Source organism: Papio anubis, chromosome 4 (assembly GCF_008728515.1).
Source record: "Papio anubis isolate 15944 chromosome 4, Panubis1.0, whole genome shotgun sequence".
NCBI classification, from domain to species: domain Eukaryota; kingdom Metazoa; phylum Chordata; class Mammalia; order Primates; family Cercopithecidae; genus Papio; species Papio anubis.
In genome coordinates this window covers 96,577,585-96,592,557 of record NC_044979.1, presented here as the reverse complement: position 1 = coordinate 96,592,557, position 14,973 = coordinate 96,577,585, and the positions used below count along the sequence as shown (strand labels likewise).

General features: G+C 43.7%; 1 long non-coding RNA gene across 1 annotated transcript; it reads right to left on the bottom strand.

Annotated features, from left to right (window-relative positions):
* Window positions 1-9,130: 9,130 nt before the first annotated feature.
* On the bottom strand, window positions 9,131-14,256 carry LOC103882952. The gene is made up of 2 exons (XR_644951.3): window positions 14,113-14,256; window positions 9,131-9,227 (listed from the first exon to the last, which is right to left on the bottom strand). It is a non-coding gene; the product is annotated as an uncharacterized LOC103882952 (long non-coding RNA).
* Window positions 14,257-14,973: the final 717 nt, after the last annotated feature.

Sequence of the window (14,973 nt, the reverse complement as noted above, 5' to 3'; positions counted from 1 at the left end):
AATATTGTATATTTTTATTCTCTCCTGTTTTCTTAGTCTAACTTCAAAGGGATCCTCTATTTCACTTGTCTTGACAACCATCTTTTGGATTTATTCACTCTTCCTACATTTTTTTATTTCCTATATCATTTGTTTCAGCTTTTGTCTTTATTAATAATTTCCTGTGTTTTGTGTCATTGTTGTCATCATTTTTCTAATTTCTTAAGGTTATTACTTAGGTTTTTTTAAAATCTTTTTGTCCATTATAATAATAAAAGCAAGGGTCAGCACACTATTATGCATGAGCCAAATCAGACCCACAACCTGTTTCTGTACAACTTGGGGACTAAGAATTGTTTTTACATTTTAAAGTGTTGTAAATAAAACCAAAAGGAATCTTCAACAGAGGCAATAGGGTCCACAAAGCTCTTGCCCTTTACAGAAAAAGTTTGCTGACCCTTGATATAGGCATTTCAGGCTATACTTTTTCTTCTGAGTACAGCTTTTACTCTGTCCCAGATTCACACAAACTGTTCTACTTCCCCTTGCTTCCTAGATACTTTATAATTTACCTTTCAATTTTCTCTTTTACCAAAGGGTTGCTCAAGAGTAAATTTCATAATGTCTAAGTATATTTTTACCCACCATTTGATCATTTATGTCTAATTTTATCAGCTTATCATAAGAGATCGTGGCCCAAGTCCATTCCAATTCTTCTATCTGACTGGCTGTTCCTGTCTGGTCCTGTAGGCACTTGGGTTTATTACCTTTGTGGAGTTTATTTTAATATAGTATTTTTTAGCCTTTCTAAACCAATGTTCCTCCTTCCCCTGAATACTTTTGATAAGATAAAGTCCTCTTGCCCTCCTTTAATCGTAATTGACATTTAATCTAAACTAAATATTGGGATGAAAATAAATCAAAGCAATGAGACAAAATACTGGGTTTTTTTCATAGTGCACAGTCTTGAGATATTTACTCCATCCCTATGGTTAACTGTCACCACTCCACAGAAAATTGCTCTAGTCTTACATGTCACATTTTGGGCCTGGCAGGACTCCACGGTCCCCTTACTCACTGTGGTGTCTTCATTATCATCCAGATGACAGAGCTCCTTGGTGGAATGTGAGTGATATACGCAGATGTATTTGAATCTGGGCATTGGTAAACCTACAAGCTCAATAAAATAGAGATGTCCAAGAATTCAGGCCAGGAAGGAAGAAATAACACTGAGATTTCTGATACTATCATCACACACAGGGGAACAGATAAAAGTAATGATTTAATTACCTGTGTTTCAAGACAAGAAACTTTCAGACTTCATAAACTATGTAGAATTTTTTAATCCCATAATAAACATCACAGGTAGTGGCCCAGAAAGATCAACTGGACCCCCCGTATCTGAAGGAGCATTTGCCTTGGAAAATGTAGCCATCTAGACTCTGGCGTCAGCTCTACAGAAACATCACTTTGTCTACGATTGCAAGCTGGTTATACCTGGGGACACTGGTTAATGCAAGTAAGTCTCAGACAGACTTATAGTAAACCATATGCCAACTTCTTTACTATGAGAAATGGAACTGATGCATGGATGGAACAGTACATTGCAATAAAGTCATTTTATCCTATGAAGTCAAAAGCACATTTAACCTCTCTTATTCCTTCTATGTATTTTAACAGTTATGTCAAAAGTACCACTAAGTTCATCAGCAAATGAATCAATGAATAAAATCTGGTATATCCATACAATGGAATATTATTTGGCAATGGAAAGAAATAAGGTACTGATACATGATACAACATAGATAAATCCTGAAAACATGCTAAGTGAATGAAACTTGTCACAAAATATTGCCTATTGTATGATTCCATTTATATGAACTGTCCAGAACAGGCAAATCCATAGAGACAGAAAGTAGATGAATTGATTGCCTAAGACTGGAGAAAGGGTTAGGAGTTGGGGGAGTGGGAGGTAATCATTAAAGGTATGGGGTTTTTGTGGAGGTTATGAACATGTTCTAAAATTGATTATGGTGATGGCTGCACAACACTGTGACTATATAAAGAACTAGCTAATTGTACACTTTTTTTTTTTTTTTTTTTGAGAAGCAGTCTCTCCCCCTGTTGCCCAGGCTGGAGTGCAGTGGCATGATCTCGGCTCACTGCAACCTTCACCTCCCGGGTTCAAGGGATTCTCCTGCCTCAGCCTCCCAAGTAGCTGGGACTATAGGTGCGTGCCACCACGCCTGGCTAATTTTTTGTATTTTTAGTAGAGATGGGATTTCACCATGTTAGCCAGGATGGTCTCCATCTCCTGACCTCATGATCCACCCGCCTTGGCCTCCCAAAGTGCTGGGATTACAGGCATGAGCCACTGCGCCTGGTCAATTGTATACTTTAAATGGTTGATATCTAGGGTATTGAATTATATCTGAATAAAGCTGCTACCAAAAAAAAAAAAAAAGATCACTGAGATAATTTGGGGTTATAGCTCTTCCAGACTGATAATCTTCACATCTTTTTATTTTCATACATGAGCGTTTCATTCAAGGGCATGTCCTTCTCACAGTAGATGACAGAAGTGTAAATGAAACCCAAGCACATTTAAGTGCAAGCAAAACCCAAGCACATTTAAAACGTCTACCTGTATCACAACCACTAACCTCCTATCGACCAAGCAAGTTGCATGGCTAAACCTAATGTCAATGGTGAGAGGACGTATGTGCCACCAGCTCTTCCAGGAGTCATGTGGGAAGGCTGTGGATGTACAATTGAATTACATCATGAATTGATGGAGAAGGTGGAAAATTTGGAAAAGAATCAAATCCACCACAGGTACCATTTCTTTCTGGGGGTGGGAGGGGTGTGTGTGGCCCTAACACCATGGAGTGCTGGCACTCTGTGTCTCCTTACGATGCACACTGGGAACTCAGGCCCATCTCATCCACTGGACATAGTTTTCTTTGTTTTATTTTTTGTCAACAAAAATCTTGAGATCTTTTAAACTGCTGTGAAAAAAAAATGAACTATGAATTTTTTGTTTGTTTTTGTTTCTGAGACGGAGTTTCGCTCTGTCACTCAGGCTGGAGTGCAGTGGCACAATCTCGGCTCACTGCAAGCTCCGCCTCCTGGGTTCACACCATTCTCCCGCCTCAGCCTCCCGAGTAGCTGAGACTACAGGCACCCACCACCACGCCCGGCTAATTTTTTGTATTTTTAGTAGAGACGGGATTTCACTGTGTTAGCCAGGATGGTCTCGATCTCCTGACCTCGTGATCTACCAGCCTCGGCCTCCCAAAGTGCTGGGATTACAGGTGTGAGCCCTCGTGCCTGGCCAATGAACCATGATTTTTATGTTTCACAACTTACAGAGTTGGCTTCATCTATTTGATAATTCTCTTAAAATATATCCAGCATTTTAAATTTTGTTCCTCTAGGAAGCTGGGAGATATACTAGCCTCCCATTCCTCCTTCCTGCATTTCCTCCATCTCAGAGCCTCCCTCGCTTTCCTTCTGTCTTCCAGACACAGATATCTCCTTCCTCTTCTGGCTCCAACATAGTTCCTGTGTCTGATTTGAAGTGATACGCCTATGATGTAAGTGGATGTCTCCCTGCACTAGAACTTGGCCTCCTTCTGCACCTATAGGATGCAGGTCTAAGTTCCTAGGAAGATAAGGTTCAGTATTTGTCATATAAATGAGTTAACAAATCCAAAATTACACAGATATTTGGCAGCAGATAAGAGAAGGGAAGAGGTGTTGCAAAGAAAAAAGTAACATACTCTATAAAGCACAACAAACAAACAAAAGTCAAACTTCAATGCCAGTAATCATTTTCCAAATAGGAAGGGTTTCTGTTGGCCATGTTTTTTTACTAATACATTACAGCACTGACTCAGAAATGTTCACCCTCTTATTCATTTCAAAGTATGTAAATTCTGATAAGCTGTTTCTATCTGCTGCCAGAGGGTGAGTGCTGAGGGCCGAGAGAGACCACCACCAGCAGAATTTACCCCAGGCCTCATCAGACCTTGGCTCTGACCCAGAGCTTCATCCTGCCTTGACACAGGTGACAGGTGATTTTCACAAGAGCAGCACGGCCATGGGTGCCAGCTGTGATGACACCGTTTTCCTTTCCATTCAGTAATATCAGTTCACACGGAGCCTCCCTCTGTACCTACACACCTTGTGGGGGGAACCTCACTTCACTATTAACAGCTGAGAGTAAATACTATTAGGACACCAGTTTTTTTCTTTTTCTTTTTAGGACCCCAATATTATCAACGAGAAACTTGTGATGTGGGAGGGTTCGTGGCAGAGCTGGTGTGGGAACTCAAGTGGTCCAATCCAGTCTGTTTGTAATTATTACCTTCCAAAGAAACATCAAAATACAAGTGGGTGAGAGAGAGACAAATTCTCTCTACGGGAAAAAACATGTTATTCACAACATGAAGTAGTAACAAAAAAATTGTATGCGACCTGCCAGCTTACAGGGCCACCCTGTCGCCGTGCTGAGCTTGAGAGCCATTGCTCCAGCTCTCCTTTGATGCCATGTTTAGTCCAAGGGAGGCCTGGGAAACAGAGGGCATAGAGGAAGGCTATGGGGCCAGCCCAACCTAAGTTCAAATCCTGTCTCCTCCACTAACAGTAACCTTGAGCAAGACACTTTCTCAGTCAAGTTTCCCATCTGAGAAATGTAGGGATTATGACACTTTCCTCATGAGCTGTCACAAGAATTAAACTAAATAATACACATAAGCAGCCCAGAACATGAGTATTCTATAACTGTTTCTCTTCCCTCTCTAAGGCAACAGGAAATAAAAAAAACAGAATGGCTACAAAGTATCAAAAATAAACCAGCCAGTTCCTCTAATTTAGCTACCATTGGTGTGGGTATCACGGGCCAAGGGTCTACATCCAAGAAAGGAGAAACACATTTGCTCTGCACCCCACAGTCTCTTGAGCTTTGCTGTTAACCACAAATGGTAAATTAGTTCAATTTCAGGAGAACAAAATCCTACTCACTTTCTAAATGCACTAATTGCCAAGCATAGGAGATTTATACCCTAGAAACTAACCTCAGAGACAGTTTGTTTAAAAACAAACTAACTAAAAACCCAAAGCCCTTGAGTTTCAGAAACAAACACTGAAGCCAGCAGAAATTTCTGCATTTAACCCACCTGCACCCCGGCCCTCCCCCAGTTAAGGCAAAGTCTCTGAGCTTTTAAGAAGAAGTTGAAAGGAATCTGTTGCTGGAGACAGATGGGAAGATGAACCAGACAAGAGGTCTGTGGGGGCATTTCTAATGAGAAGCCAGTTAAGTGGCTATAATTAAAGGTGGTCGAAGTGCCTGCAGTAGCCAGTCCTCGAGCCACCTGCCTGTTCTCTTACTGGCCCACACAGTGCCCGCCCAAGATGCACACAGCTGCTTTCACACGTGGCATTGATTCCACCCAGGCCACAATGGCAAAAAGAGGAGAAGAGCACAGCTTTCTCCCAAGTGTGGAGGAGCAAAGACTGGCGCATCCTCCAGAACGCTGCCACTGCTCCCAGCTTTGTGGGGTGGGGAGGGGTCAGGGTCCAACCTGGAGTGAAGATTCCTCATTTGCTTACCCCTCTGTGCCTGAGGCTTGTAGAAGCCAAAGCTCCAACAGGGAAGCTGTCCAGGGGAACAGCCACAAGCACTGCACCCTCCCTCAGCTCCCATTCCGGCCCCGCTTCCAGCCCCTCTGAGCCTACAAGGAATGGGATGGCATTGCAAGAGCGTCACCCACACTGGTTCACAGGCAGCACCTGCTGCGGAAGAGGGACAGGCTGAGGGCTTCTGACAGCAGCCAGTGCCCTACAGACATTCAGGTTTATAACACGCTTCACAGAGACACTGGCACCCAGGACAGCCCAGCCCTGCGGAGCCATGTTAAATGATCCCATTGCACAGATGAGGAAGACTGGTGATGAATTGGCTAAAGGCAGGAATTTAGAGGCAGACCTGCCTTGGACCCTACCCCTCACTAGCTGAGGGACCCCAGGTGAGTTCGCCTGAGCCCACTCTGCCTCAGTTCCATCACCTGTAGAACGGGGATGACACTACCTGTGAGCTTTAGCAAGGATTCAATGAGATACCAGACGAAAAGTACTTAGTACAGTGCCTAGCACCCAGTGAACTCTCAAAAAATAATAGCCATAACCATTTTGGAAGGTTTCAGAAGTGAAGGAACACACCCAAGGTTGTGCAGAGAATGGGATTCACACCCATGCCTATTTCAAAACCCAGACTCAAAGTATTACGCCACGTTGGTACAGTCATAAGAACACACGTAATACATGTAATGTAAGTTACATTATGAAAGAAAATAATGAAGTAAAATGCAATGGGGTCTTCCATAGCCTCTTCTGAGTGGCTTGCACAAAGCAGATAATCAATAGGTATGTATTAAATGAAAAGTGGATGAATATTCATGTTTAACTCTCCCTTTCTACTTTCCCTAACTAATGCCTGCATCTTATAGCAGTTCCCCTTTCTAAATGAAGCAAAAGGCAGTGGATTACCTCTTCCCCAGAATGTTGAGTTTGTGCTGGGACACCTCCATCCCCTCCTCTCTCCTATTCTTTCCTGCGCTAGTCATGGTTCACAACCTGAGATCAAGTCCAGGGTGCTCTTGTTTTCAGATGATGTCACCATTTGTATCTTTTCAGCTTTTTAGGATTTTTGTCTTATATCTCCTTCTCAGGCAGATTCAGCTTTCTGTCACTTCTTCATTTGCTCCACCCATTTTTACTGAGTGCCAGCTATGGTCCTGGCATTGGGGATCCAACAGGGAACCACAAATAAGCTCCAGTTGCAGGGAGATAAACAGAAGAACAAAAAGTAAAATCTGGGCTGGGCACAGTGGCTCATGCCTGTAATCCCAGCACTTTGGGAGGCTGAGGGGGGTGGATCACAAGGTCAGGAGACTGAGACCATCCTGGCTAACATGGTGAAACCCCATCTCTACTAAAAATAAAAAAAATTAGCTGGGTGTGGTGGCACACGCCTGCAGTCCCAGCTACTCGGGAGGCTGAGGCAGGAAAATCACTTGAACCCAGGAGGTGGAGGTTACAGTGAGCCAAGATCGTGCCACTGCACTCTAGCCTGGACGACAAAGCGAGACTCCGTCTCAAATAAAAGAAAAAAAAGTAAAATCTGTCCAGGCATGATAGCTTACACCCATAATTCCAGCATTTTGGGAGGCCAAGACGGGTGGATCACTTAAGCCCAGGAGTTCAAGACCAGCCTGGGCAACATGGCGAAACCCCGTCTCTACCAAAAAAATTAAAAAATTAGCTGGGCATGGTGGCGCTTGCTTGTAGTTCCAGTTACAAGCTGAGGTGGGAGGATCACTTGAGCCCAGGAGGTTGAGGCTGCAGTGAGCTGAGATGGCACTAATGCACTACAACCTGGGCGACGGAGTGAGGCTTATCTCAAAAAATAAAAATTTTTAAAAAGAGGTTAATCTATAATATGCCAGAGGGTGGTAAGTCCTGTGGAAAAGCTCCTCCCGGAGAGAGGAATTGAAGTGCTGGGTGGCCTCCAGAGCCATCTCACACAGGGCTGACACGAAGGCCTCGTGCATGAGGCAATGTGTGAGCAAAGACCTGAAGACAGTGCCAGAGCCACCTAAAGTGGCAGTTGCACAGAGAACACAAGCAGTCCGGACACCTGGGGGAAGAGTTCTTCAACCAGAGGAACACTAAGAAGGTCAGTGTGGCTGGAGCAGAGCGAGCGATGGGAGGTCGGAGAGGTAACAAGAGCAGGAGTCGAGGGCTTTGATATCCATAGGGGGATCTTGACTTGTTCTGCCTTAGGTGGGCAGCCCTTGGGGAGTCTTGAGCACAGGCGTGACATGATTTGGCCTACTTTAACAGGCAACCTGGTGCTGGTGTTGAGAACAGACTGTGGAGGAGGAAGGGCAGATGCAAGGACACCAGGCAGGGGGTTATCCCAGGAACAGAGACAGGCTGGTGGTGTGGGCTGGGGAGAGGTTGTGGGGTGCTGGGTAGCCTTTGAAGATGTTTGGAAATGAGACTCTCAATGGAGACAACTGGGCTCAGTTCCACACTGTTCCATCCAGGTCATCGTTGCACCTTATTCTCAGGGATTTACTTCAGGGCAGAAGCCAGAGTTTGGGGAAATATAAAAGTGTGTCTGGACTTTGACACATAAATTGAATTTATCCCCCTGTAGGTCATCTTCTAAAAGGAAAACCCACACAGATACTGGTTTCAGTTTCCACTCAAAACTTCCCCAAAGCAGTGAACATCCTTTCTCTATAGGCAAATCCTCCTCACTTCTCCCCTCTTTTTCCTCCTGTCCCCACAAAGTTTCTGTAGATTTCCTGGGGACGCCCTGAAGCTGTGGGAACCACAAATCTTGAGTCCTTTGACCAGCACCCTCGGTGCCTTGAGACAACCAGAAACCCAGGGGGCTGACCTCGCAGAGACTCCCCTGCTGGGCTTGGGACTCCAGCCAGGAGCAGGTTGTGCAGCCTGCAGCTAAGCCAGGGCAGATTGCTGGAGTTTGGTCAAGAGAACAGATGTGCATTATGGGCCAATCTGACCGCAGAGAAACATTTCCTGGTACTTTTAAAGGTACACAATTGCCTGGTTAAGCCAAGGCAATTTGACACACATTACCTTGTTCATAAACAGAGGGAGAGAGGGAAAGGGAGAGAGAGCCCTTCCTCCCGGAGGGTGTGCAAAGGTAGGAAGCGAAGCCAAGCAACACTCAGAAATGCTGCAGCACAGCTTCAGGAAACAAATGTCGGTGGGAAGGGCCCAACAGCATATTAATGGCCTCGACGTTACCACACCCAGGCCAGATGCAAGAAGCTATTGATCGTCTGTTCGCTCTTCATTTCAAGGCAGGAGTTGAGCTGTCGTCACACAGGAGGACAAACACTCCATTTAAAGGAACCCTCCCTTACAGACTCCCTCGTCACTCCCTCATCAAACACCTACCCAGCATCCGCTCTCCTTTTTCTCTTTCTTTAAAGTTTTAATTTTAGTTGACAAATAATAATTGTACGTATTTATAGGATATAAGGTGATCTTTCAATACATGTATACTTAATAGTGTCTGCTACTTTCCAGTAATTTCCCAAGGAATCCCAAGGAAATGACAAGCATCTTTATTTTTAAGACACTTAAACTAGAGTTGGGGAGACCAGATGTCTGTTAAGTGAAATTCCCAAGGCAGCAGAGCAGGAATCCTGAGAGAGAGAGAGAGAGAGAGAAAGGGCTTCATAAATAAGGCCAGTCCTGTATCTTCCCACTCTTCCTGAAATGTTCTCCATCTCCTCCCACCACTATCCCATCCACATTACCTAGTGACTTCCATCTTCTCCAGCAACACTGAGCTCCCAAGTCAGTTGCTGGATGAAATCTCCCTGAAATCTGGACCTCCCCTGCACACACTCTTCCCTGCTCCCTGGTCACTTAATACACAAATTCTTCTCCACACGTCTGCTTTTGCCACTAAACTATCACAATGTTTGGCATGTAATGTGTGCTCATTAATATCAGTGCCCATGAAATGAAAGTCTGGGCTTTAGTTTACCTGAAGGAGCTCAAGGGGAAAGTCATTTCTATAAGGGAATAGGAGAGAATATGAGCAACGTGGAGCTGGATGAAGCAAAAGTAACTCTTTCTTATCAGGGGAGACATTAGCTAAGTACTTTTCATGATATATGGAATGGAAAAAAAAAAAACCCAAGATTACTCAAAATGTAAGGTTTCTATAAAAGTTGATTTTCAGGGGCCATGAGAGAGGTAAGATCCAGGGAAGAGGAAAGGCAGGGGCAGGTGTGCAAAGCTTGAAGCATTTAAAGGAATTCAGTTCCAAGACATGAAGGGGGAGGAGAGAAACACTGTGTACCAGGTATGAATATCTAGAACATTTTCTGGGCAAACCTCAGGGAGTTCATTATCTGGGGTGAAGCGATTTCAAGAAAGGCATTGTCACCCTGGAATCAAGGCAGCACCTAGAAGCCATTAGATAGAAGGACAGGGAGCTCTGAGAAAGAACTTTTCCAGGAATGAGGCTATAGAAAACAGAGGAAGTGAGGGAAGTGAGGAAGATTAAAACAGCCTGCTGCACAGGGTTGACCTGGGTCGAGCTAGAAGATATGCAATGGCCCTGGACAGCAGTGGGGATGCCTTGTCCTCTACAAAACTTATACTCAGCAGAAAGGTAGTTTGAATTCTAAATCTCAACTAGTGTCTTTGAGAAGGAAAAAGTGATAGTGAGTTCCCACAATAGCACTGAAGAGACCATTCACTCATTCATTCATTCATTCATTCACGGAACAAACTTTTTTTTAGTAGCAAATATGTACAAGATATTGAGTGCTGTGAGGGCTGAAACATGACTCTGCTGGTATCCAGACCCTCAGACCTTACAGCTAAACACAGGTTATCAAGAATGCTTTAATAACTAGGCTACAAGGTAAGAAAATCAATGTCCTAACACCTCTCTGCAAATAAACTAGAAAATCTGGAAGAAATGAATAAATTTCTGGACACAGTCATCCTCCCAAGATTAAACCAGGAAGAAGTCGAATCCCTGAATAGACCAAAAAACAGGCTCTGAAATTGAGGCAACAATTAATGGCCTACCAACCAAAAAAAGTCCAGGACCAGACGGATTCACAGCGCAAATTCTACCAGAGGTACAAGGAGGAGTTGGTACCATTCCTTCTGAAACTATTCCAATCAATAGAAAAAGAGGGACTCCTCCCTAACTCATTTTATGAGGCCAGCATCATCCTGATACCAAAGCCTGGCAGAGACACAACAAAAAAAGAGAATTTTAGACCAATATGCCTGATGAACATCGATGCAAAAATCCTCAATAAAATACTGGCAAACCAAATCCAGCAGCACATCAAAAAGCTTATCCACCATGATCAAGTGGGCTTCATCCCTGGGATGCAAGGCTGGTTCAATATATGCAAATCAACAAACGTAATCCATCATATAAACAGAATATAAACAGAACCAAAGACAAAAACCACATGATTATCTCAATAGATGTAGAAAAGGCCTTTGAAAAAATTCAACAGCCCTTCATGATTAAAAACTCTCAATAAATTCGGTATTGATGGGACGTATCTCAAAATAATAAGAGCTATTTATGACAAACTCACAGCCAATATCATACTGAATGGGCAAAAACTGGAAGCATTCCCTCTGAAAACCGGCACAAGACAGGGATGCCCTCTCTCACCACTCCTATTCAACATAGTGTTGGAAGTTCTGGCCAAGTCAATCAGACAGGAGAAAGAAATAAAGGGTATTCAATTAGGAAAAGAGGAAGTCAAACTATCCCTGTTTGCAGATGAGATGATTGTATATTTAGAAAACCCCATCGTCTCAGTCCAAAATCTCCTTAAGCTGACAAGCAACTCCAGCATAGTCTCAGGACACACAATCAGTGTGCAAAAATCACAAGCATTCCTATACACCAATAATAGACAAACAGAGAGCCAAATAATGAGTGAACTCCCATTCACAAATGCTTCAAAAAGAATAAAATACCTAGGAATCCAACTTACAAGAGATGTGAAGGACCTCTTCAAGGAGAACTACAAACCACTGCTCAACGAAATAAAAGAGGACACAAACAAATGGAAGAACATTCCATGCTGATGGATAGGAAGAATCAATATCGTGAAAATGGCCATACTGCTCAAGGTAATTTATAGATTCAATGTCATCCCCATCAAGCTACCAATGATTTCTTCACAGAATTGGAAAAAACTTACTTTAAAAGTTCATATGGAACAAGAGCCTACCATTGCCAAGACAGTCCCTAAGCCAAAAGGGAGAACAAAGCTGGAGCATCCCACACTGCCTGACACAAACTATACTAAAAGGCCACAGCAACCAAAACAGCATGGTACTGGTACCAAAACAGAAATATAGATCAATGGAACAGAACAGAGCCCTCAGAAAAACACCACACATCTACAACTATCTGCTCTTTGACAAACCTGACAAAAACAAGTAATGGGAAAAGGATTCCCTATTTTAATAAATAGTTCTGGGGAAAACTGGCTAGTCATATGCTTAGAAAGCTGAAACTGGATCCCTTCCTTAAACTATATATAAAAATTAATTCAAGATGGATTAAAGACTTAAAATGTTAGACCTAAGACCATAAAACCCTAGAAACCTAGGCAATACCATTCAGGACATAGGCATGGGCAAAGGACTTCATGTCTAAAACACCAAAAGCAATGGCAACAAAAACCAAAATTGACAAATGGGATCTAATTAAACTAAAGAGCTTCTGCACAGCAAAAGAAACTACCATCAGAGTGAACAGGAAACTACAGAATGGGAGAAAATTTTTTATAATCTACTCATCTGACAAGGCTAATATCCAGAATCTACAAAGAACTCAAACAAATTTACAAGAAAAATCAAACAACCCCATCAAAAAGTGGGCAAAGGATATGAACAGACACTTCTCAAAAGAGACATTTATGCAGCCAACAGACACATGAAAAAATGCTCATCATCACTGTGCATCAAGAAATGCAAATCAAAACCCTATTGAGATACCATCTCACACCAGTTAGAATGCTGATGTTACAAGTCAGGGAAAAACAGGTGCTGGAGAGGGATGTGGAGAAATAGGAACACTTTTACACTGTTGGTGGGACATGAAACTAGTTCAACCATTGTGTGGAAGGCGATTGTGGCGATTCCTCAGGATCTAGAACTAGAAATACCATTTGACCCAGTCATCCCATTGCAGGTAGCATATACTAAGGATTGTATATGTGCTGCTATAAAGACATGCACATGTGTGTTTTACTGTGTACTATTTACAATAGTGAGACTTGGAACCAACTAGCCATCAGTGATAGACTGGATTAAGAAAATGTGGCACATATACCATGGAATACCATGCAGCCATAAAGAAGGATGAGTTCATGTCCTTTGTAGGGACATGGATGAAGCCTAAGAACCATCATTCTCAGCCAACTATTGCAAGGACAGAAAACCAAACACCGCGTATTTCTCCTCATAGGTGGAAACTGAACAATGAGAACACTTGGACTGGGAAGAAGACATCACAGGGGCCTGTATGCGTGCAGGATCAGGAGAAGCGGAGGAACTTGATGGGAGATATACACCTAATGCTTAAGTGGCCAAAAGTTAATGGGTTACAACACACCAATAACATGTACAGTGTAACAAACCTGCATTTATTGCACATGTACCCTAGAACTTAGGGGTATAATAAAATTTTAAAAAGAAAATCAATGTCCTAGGCCATATGCTGTAAGTATAGAGGAAGGTGAGGTTGTTTCCATGAAGAGGTCAGGAATGACTGAGTGATACTACTGGGGAATATCGTGGTACAGGTTTTGATGGATAGTAGAAATATTTTTAAATGCTTGGGCTGGGCATGGTGGCTCACCTGTAATCCCAGCACTTTGAGAGAGTCGGTAGTGCAGTCCCGCGAGGTCAAAGAGATTGAGACCATCCCCTGGCCAGCACTTATAGTGAAACCCGTCTCTACTAAAAATACTAAAATTCAGCGGTGTGGTGGCAGGTGCCTGTAGTCCCAGCTACCAGGGAGACTGAGGCAGAAGAATCCCACTTGAACCTGGCTGGGGCAGTCAGCTCAAGCCTGTAATCCCAACTGGGAGGCTGAGACAGAAGCGGATCTGAGTCAGGAGATCGAGACCATCCCTGGCTACAGTGAAACCCCGTCTCTACAAAAATACAAAAAATGGCAGGCTGAGGTGGCGGGCACCTATAGTCCCAGCTACTCGGGAGGCTGAGGCCTGGGAGAATGGGTGCAAACCAGGCCCGAGGCTGCAGTGAGGCAGAGATCCGGCCACTGCACTCCAGCCTGGGCGACAGCGTGAGACTCCGTCTCAAAAAAAAAAGAATCACTTGAACCCAGGAGGCAGAGCTTGCAGTGAGCCAAGACTCGCGCCTACCACTCCAGCCTAGCGACAAATGAGACTCGTCTCAAAAAGCTTGGACAGGACCATGCACATAGTACATAGTAAATATAGTAAATTCTATGGGAGTTGTTAGTAATATTATAATTCAAGCCAATATACTTGTAATTACCCAAGCAATATGATGCCTTTCCTCATAATGGTCCTTCTGCTGGAATGCTCTTTCCCTCCCCAACTTCAGATCATTACATCTGCACAAGCATTCCCCTGACCCCCGCATCTTGCCCTCCATCGTGCCATCTCTGTGGTGGGTACCCTGAGCTCACCTCTGTAGTACACGCGCCACTGCATCAGGGGCCATGTGTGACCTCCGGTATTGACTGTGAGCACACAGAGGGCCCTGCCTGGGTTACAGTCACTTTCACAGACTCAGTATCAGGGCAGAGCAGACACTGGATGCAGGAAAATGAGACTGCCAGGTGTCAAGAGAAGAGATAAGGACCAAGAATAGATCTTTGAAAACTGTCTATATTTTCAAGATACTACAAAGAAAAACAATCCCAGGGAGAAGCCCTGCTTGCCTATGCAGTGGACATAGAGGGTGACCTTGAATATCTCTGGGGCTTCTCTTACTCCTTGTTCCATCAGAAAAAAATAGCTCCTCTGTTGTCACAGGGATACTTGGTCAGGAACAGATCTTCAACTGCACAGGTCCCTGCCCCCCACCACACACAACCCCTCCCCCGACATTAATAAGAGTTAGACAGGGCAGTGTTTTCATTTCCACTGTCTGTGCACCATCTGGGCCTATTTCCTACCTCCCAACATGGCAGGGGTGAAAGCAGATATTGATCCATAGGGGACCTCACCCAAAACTACATGCAAATTGCCAATGAGAACCCCTCAGGGTCCAGACAGGAGCCCAGGTGAAGGGGGATTCTTTGTTTGTGGAACTTACAAAGGAATCAAATCTATTGTTTCACGATCTAAGATAACACAATGACACACAATTTGGTATTTGCCTCTGCGTTCT